The sequence below is a fragment of the Saimiri boliviensis genome, chromosome 20 (assembly GCF_048565385.1).
Source record: "Saimiri boliviensis isolate mSaiBol1 chromosome 20, mSaiBol1.pri, whole genome shotgun sequence".
NCBI classification, from domain to species: domain Eukaryota; kingdom Metazoa; phylum Chordata; class Mammalia; order Primates; family Cebidae; genus Saimiri; species Saimiri boliviensis.
Window position 1 is genome coordinate 3,268,550 of NC_133468.1, and position 7,294 is coordinate 3,275,843.

Below are 7,294 nucleotides of genomic sequence, written 5' to 3' on the forward strand. Positions count from 1 at the left end.
CCTGGCAACATGGCTGCCCCCACATCTCCCCACGTGTGTAGGACATCCGGGCACCCTGCATTTGCATACTGAGAGGCCAGGGTGGGAGGGCCAGTTTCCTCACAGGCTATGTGAATGACGTGCCTGGCCAACCAATTCCTTGAGCCCTATGCAAATCAGACATCACCGCCTCCCTCCAGCCTCTGCATATACCTGGGTGGTTTCTGCCCCACTTGGGGTCCCTTCTTTCGACTTTGGAGTCCCCCTCCCTCTGTCTCTGTAGGTGGGGATGTCTTCCTTCTGCTTTCTTCCTTCTTTCTTGCTTACTAAACTCTACGCTCCTTAAAACCACTCCATGTGTGTCTGTGTCACGTTATCTAATTGGACTCAAGACAAGAGCCCTGGTGTTTCTCCACTCACTGGAGCTGTATCATTTTGGCGCATGGGCTAGGAAATGAAATTCACTCAACAGACTGGTGCATATGGAGTGGATCTCAACTTTAAATCTGTTCTTTAATCTCAAGGCTCTCTTCCAGCTACCCTGTTGCCAAACTTTCTCTTTCTATCTGCAGTCTTTTACCGTTTCTCTGTGTGTCTAATGTGCAGGAATCTTTATAGTTCAGGGAAACAGGTCTGTCAGAAAAGATTGTGGATTGCGGCAGGCAGTAACTCAATAAATGTCCCTCTCTCTCTACAGTTTCCCTGGTGAGCACATGGTATTTCTAAGCCACCTGGTAGAAATTAGGCTCTAGGCCTCTCCTGGGAATGGGACATTTCTGCCTTTAGCAGTTAGGGGTAAGATGTCTTCCGTAGCCAAATTTCAGTCTTGATATCGTCCCACTGGCAAGAAAATGGCCACCCACTCGGTTCCTACATTCCTTTAAGGCTTAACTAATAAGGGGATTTTAAGACCGGAAGTTAACCAGGACCATTTTTCTACAGGTAAATGTTTTAGCACGGGCCATAAGCCTGCTGTTCAAGCCAACCCAACAAAATAGTTAGTAACAAACTTGGCTGCAGGTCTCCCATCTTGTTGCATGTCCCTGGGAACGTGACCTGCAACAGCACGGCAATACTTTGTTTTATCTCCATCATTTTACCAAGGTGGCTGTCTTCTTACTAAGTCAGTTCCTGGGTGAGGGCCACAAAATCAGATAAGGCAGTTTGTCATCTGGGTGGTGCTAGCTGATCCATCAAGGGCAGGGTTTACAAAATATCTTACACACTGATCTTGAGAGCAGTTTAGGGAGGGTCAAAAGCTTGTAGCCTCCAGCTGCATGACTCCTAAGCCATGGTTTCTAATCTTATGGCTAGTTTCTTGTCCTGCTCCCGAGGCAAGGGGAAAGTATATCTTAAGAAGGGGCTGTTATCATCTTTGCTTTAAACTGTAAACTGTAAACCAGGCTCCTCCCAAGGCTGGTTCAGCCTATGCTCAGGGATGGGCAAGGACCGTTTGGGGGCTGGAAACAAAATGAAGTTGTTTGGGTTGGATTGCTTTCACTGTCTCAGTCACAATTTTGCAATGACAGCTTCAAAACGTGGGAAGTGGAAAAGTTCCTTTTTAAAGTCTTTTCTTGTTAAAGAATAAGTGTGCTAATAACTTTGTTAAGCCCTATCCTATGTAGCTGTTAGACATGCCATGCTTACAGGCATGAAGTACATTCTATGTCCTGGTACTTTAACCGAGATATCTGCTGGACGTGTTCACAGGCACGTCCCAGCTCCCCACTGCTTTTACCTGTTTAGATAAGTTTGAAGTTGTTAGCCAATCGGGTTTTTGTTTAGATTGTGAGGTCTGGCTCCAGCTAATGGAGATCAGACACAGCAGTAAGGACGACCCCAAAAGTGTAAGGGATAAACTTGTGTGTTTTCCTTTGTTTATTGTACTCTTATGGCAAGACAGCTAATGAGAGTACCTTTCCTGCTGTCCGGGAAGTGAAAATTGCGTTGCTGAAAGATCCTTTGTCTCTCTGCTAATTTTTCTTTGCGGCACTCGGCATATATTTCCAACAAAAAGCTGTCTATCGCTCTTTTGAAAATACTTTGTACACTCGAAGATAAGTCACAACCTAATTAAGGCTCATTTGTTTTACCTATGAGGTTACTTTTTATAAAGTTCAAAGGCCAAAAATCTGAGCATTGAAGTAAAAACATAGCAATCAGACTGTAAGACACGGATCTGCCCTTTAGTAAAAGGGCTATGAAAGGTTTGTAAAGATTTTACCTCATGACCAAATTGGTTGGGATTAGACAGAATGATCTGTCAAGTTTCATTTACCTGTAAACTAATTGGAGTTAACAGTCACAAACTAGAGGAAGGGTAAATTTGGCTTTGAACAGGATTTTCATGTCGTAGTAAAGGCTAATGAGAGGTTTTTGCCTTTTGAGTCATTTTGGCAAAATAATTTATGGCAATCTGGAAATTCTCCTTCTTGATGCCTGGCTTTTTGGGTGGCTTTTTGGGTGGGTCAGAGCGCCTCTTCAGAAATGAGGTAAACAGGATTATTTGGCATGTTTAGTCACATGAGATTTCCAGAATGATGCTCAATCTTCTTTAAGTTATAATTTGCTGAATAATACTAATATATATTCCAAAATTGTATGGGCTTTCTAAAATTCTGATGTGTAGACTGTTAATCATAATTAAGTGTAAAGTTGTTATAAACCATGAAGATAAATAAACTTCTTTGTCAGTCATGTTTTTAACTGTAACTATCCTGGAATTTTGTCATTCATAGACAATCGTTGTCTTGCTTTATTCCTTCTCAAAAGATGGTTTATAATCAAGCTATATTAAGGACTTTAACAGGTGTTCTCAAATGCATGTTTTTAATAGCTTTGAAGATTGTAGCATTGGAATAAGAAAGAGTGTATGAGACTCATAAAGAACTGACGTGTTCACAAATATCAAGCAAAATAAGAGTTAACTAAATGGACCACACTCAGAAAGTTAAAGCCAACTTTTTTGGAATATTGCTGATTCTTATTTTGTTTCTCAGAGTTAAGGAAACTTACTTCAAAGCACGTATGGCTTTTAGTAACTGAGTAAGGTATACTACTGTGAACAAAATTTGGAGCATGTTTATTTTTCTCTGGCTGGTTCCTCTAGAATTTGGAGACTCCCTGTGAATACTCTTAACTTATTGCAATAAAGTCGTTTGCATCAGTGCAATGGTAATCCATTTTTCTTTGTCAATAGGACACAATTGGAAAAACTGGTTATTTTACCGAGGCTTCCCTTTAAGGAATCAAGCTTGGCATGCAGAGCCAATAAAAGCCCCTTAGGGAGAATTTGTCTCGTACCTTGTCTACAGTCTCCACACAGGATTCTTAACCTGTGCTCAGTGAAGAATGCCACTTTCTAACAGGTCTGGGAGCTCTGAGTTTATCTGGGGACCTCAAGAGGAGAGGCTCACCCAACTCACAGGTATTTGAGGATACAAACCCATGGCTGGGCTTGGCTTTAAAGGTCGCATTTGAGATTCCTTGTGGAACAGAGTTTCGTCAAAGCCAATCTAAAAGGCCTATGTAGAAATAACCATTCTTGTGACACTTTATATAAATAATCAAGCAGCGTTAGTCTAAGATGTAGGCAAAAAGCTTGAAAACAATTAATGAGGCTGGGATTTAATGACAAAGGTATGATAAGCTTTGAAGCACAAATTATTCATATCATAAGTTGTTTTTATCAAAAATGACTGGAGAGAGAATTTATTCCTTTCATAATTTGTTTTTATCAAAAATGAGGACTGGAGAGAGAAATTATTCCTTTCATAATTTGTTTTTATCAAAAATGAGGACTGGAGAGAGAAATTATTCCTTTCATAATTGTTTTTATCAAAAATGAGGACTGGAGAGAGAAATTATTCCTTTCATAATTTGTTTTTATCAAAAATGAGGACTGGAGAGAGAAATTGTGCTTCAAAGCTTATCATACATTTGTCATTAAATCCTAGCCTCATTAATTGTTTTTAAGCTTTTTGCCTCTGTTTTAGACTAACCCTGCTTATTCCTGTGAATCAAGTGGTAATCTCCTGCAGCTTGGAAGAAAGAAAAAGGGATCATCATGGCGTCATGCCTGGTTCACGGCTGTGATGAAGGTGTCGTCCACCCAGGCTGAGCAGAAGGTCCTAACCCCCTGCTTCTCCCACCTGGCTGTGGTGGGCCTCTACTCTGGGGGACCCAGTGGGAGATCAGGACACCTCCATCTTCTGCACTGTCCTTGATCCATGCTCAGCCCACTCATTTACAGGCTGAGGAATAGAGAGGTAACACCCGCCCTGCCGAAGGTGCTGGACTGATGAGAGGTACAGCCACCCGCGCTCTAGGGCTTCCTGTCTGCTCTGCCCCTTCCTCTGCCCAGACCCTCACTGCTTCTGCTCCTCCTGTCTGCTCTTACTGGACCTCTCTGGGTGGTTGGGGCAAAGCTGTGAGCTGTGTAAGCTGCAAACATTTAGGATACTGGTGTGAAAGTTGACAGAACCGAAATGGGGTCCCTTGCTTTAAAAACCCTGACAAACAGAGCTGGGGAAGGCCGTGAAGGGAGGGTTCTTATGAATGAATACCTGATAACAGAAACTACCACAAAAGACTGCAAAGCCACAACCTTGCACAAAGGCCATTACAGTCTACACGATAAGAATCGATGAGTGCTGGGCGCGGTGGCTCAAGCCTGTAATCCCAGCACTTTGGGAGGCCGTGGCGGGTGGATCACAAAGTCGACAGATGGAGACCATCCTGGTCAACATGGTGAAACCCCGTCTCTACTAAAAATACAAAAATTAGCTGGGCATGGTGGCACGTGCCTGTAATCCCAGCTACTCAGGAGGCTGAGGCAGGAGAATTGCCTGAACCCAGGAGGTGGAGGTTGCGGTGAGCCGAGATCGCTCCATTGCACTCCAGCCTGGGTAACAAGAGCGAAACTCCGTCTCAAAAAAAAAAAAAAAAAAAGAATCCATGAGGACAGCTGCCCAGCAACTGCCCGTCCAGCCTCTAACTGGTACCGCCCTTAATATTGATCCTTGAAGCCAGAATTACCTCAAAACAATTATGTAAATGGTCTCATCTTTTCTTTAAGAATCTTAATGGTAGCTTTGCACAATGCAGTATCGTAGCCAATGAGGTTTATTCCAGGCGTGATTATTGCTAATTGAAAACTTTTCCCAATACCCCGCCATGACGACTTGACGTATAGTTGGCATTGGCAATTTTTGGCAGTCTCTACAGGGACTGAATTTAAAAAAAAAAAGAAAAAAATCTTTTTGTTTTTTTTAACCTCTCTGAATGAGTAGTTTACCATGGCACGTGTATTCCCACTGCAATGCTCTGTTTGTCTCCCTCTACGCTTCTTAGTTTGGAACTTGGAAGGAAGATGCCAGGTTGGCCAATGGTACTTAATCAATGAATCTTATCCCTACTAAGAACCACTATTTCCAAGGAATCAAGGCTCACTGGAAATCTAATACCTAGTAGATATATTACTGAAATTGGAAATAACAGGGTTGGAAGGCACAGCGTTTCTGCTGGATTGCATGTTAAAAGTGGCCCAGGAGTGGAAATGGATCTTGATAATTGTTCACCGAAATAAGAGCTCTGGTCTGACATGCAGGAGCCGTGCAAGCTTGGGGAAACTTACTTCTCTTCTGTAGCATCACGGCCACTGCAAAGTTAAGTCCCACATTTCTTGGCACTCATTAACTACTAATTGCTCTCTATAACACAAACTCCATTTTTATGTGTCTTATATTTTTAAGCAACATTCAGAGTTTTGTGCCTTCTTTCAATTATACTTTAAATATTAATACAAGCATCAAGGCGTAAAATCTCAAAACAGTCAGGATGTTTTTATTTATTAGTTTCAGCTTTATTGCAGTATAATTAACAAATGAACATTGCATATATTCAAGGTGTACAGTGTGATGTTTTGGCATATGCATACATTGTGAAATGATTGTCACTACATGTAGTTACCTCAAAACACCAGAATGCTTTTGTAATTTTCCTATAAGCATTAACATGGTAGAAATTACAGAGGATACAAATGCCTCATTCCATGCAATCAAGGACTTTTGGGGGCAGATTTATTCTTTATCATTGACACCATTGGGAGTGAGGTGTGAGGAAGAGATAATGGCAGGGATGGACTTCAATCAAGATTCCATCATAGGGCACCCTGGAGGGACTTGAGGAATAATCTTTTGTTCAATGTCTTCTACAAATACCTCCTTGAAAACACTGGACCAAAATTTCCATTCAATCACTCCCTCACAAGAGACCAGCATCACTTCTTGAGAGCCCATGAAATATTGGGTACCATGTGGGCGTGAACACACAATGGTGAAGGACTGGGCATGGTCCAGCCCTGGGGAGTTTGGAATCTGGTATAGATACTGAACCAGCCACACACAGCAAGCCAATCACTGTGAAAACAGGTTTTGCAAAAGGGGAAGAGTTTGTTCAGGAGGCAGCCAAGCAAGGAGATAGGAGAACACCTTTCAAATCCACTTCCTCAAAGATGGGGTTTCAGGGCTATTTATGGGATGGAGGAGCAAGGTGGTCCCAGCCATGGGGAAAGGTGATTGCATTGGGGTGAAATTGGGTTGTCAGTGGTGTGCACAAGCATAGTCGGGGTTCATGGCTCTTCATAGGATGTATGTTCAGAAGATGGTGAGGTTGCCATGATCCAAGGGAGGAGCTTTTGGCACTCTGTCAAAAGGTTACCTCATGGACATTTGTGCAGGCCTGTTTGTAGGGTCTGTGGTTCCAATCAGTTTGGACTGGACAAGATCTTACCCCTAGTTCCTGAAGCAACTTCAAGCAACCATTACCATAGTGGCATACAGTCACAGATGTTATCTCTACAGAGGCTAGTGGGGGCCTAATTATGTATTGTTTGGCTATGTGACTTAGCTATATAGATTTTAAGATCAACTACAAGTGAGCAACTAAAAGCAAGTAAGGCACTTAAGTTTGAGGCCTTAACTGGGTTAGCCCTTGGTTTCAGTAAGATTCGGAGTGTTCTAGAGAGGACAGCTGAGCACAGGGTGAGCATGAGTTACAGAGTGGGAGAGCCAGGGAGAGAGAAGGAGAGATGGCCCACAGAAGCCTGCCCACATCTCCCGAGCCTCGTGGGCCAGCCTGAGTTAGGGTTTCCAGCGAGGGGAGATGGAAATCTGCCCTGCGTTTTGATAGAACCTCTCTGGCTGCTGCCTCACTAGGGAGGCTCTGTAGCAATGCAGGCGAAAGAATGATGGCATGTATACCAGGAGAGAAATAAAGGCGGTGGCCAGATGTGGACAGGTATCGGATACATTTT

At 42.9% G+C, this 7,294-nt stretch overlaps 1 non-coding gene across 1 annotated transcript; it reads left to right on the forward strand.

The window, feature by feature from the left end:
• The first annotated feature begins 5,068 nt into the window (after positions 1 to 5,068).
• LOC120360466 (U4 spliceosomal RNA) lies at positions 5,069 to 5,208 on the forward strand. Its single transcript, XR_005576956.2, has one exon. It is a non-coding gene; the product is annotated as a U4 spliceosomal RNA (small nuclear RNA).
• The last annotated feature ends 2,086 nt before the right edge of the window (positions 5,209 to 7,294 follow it).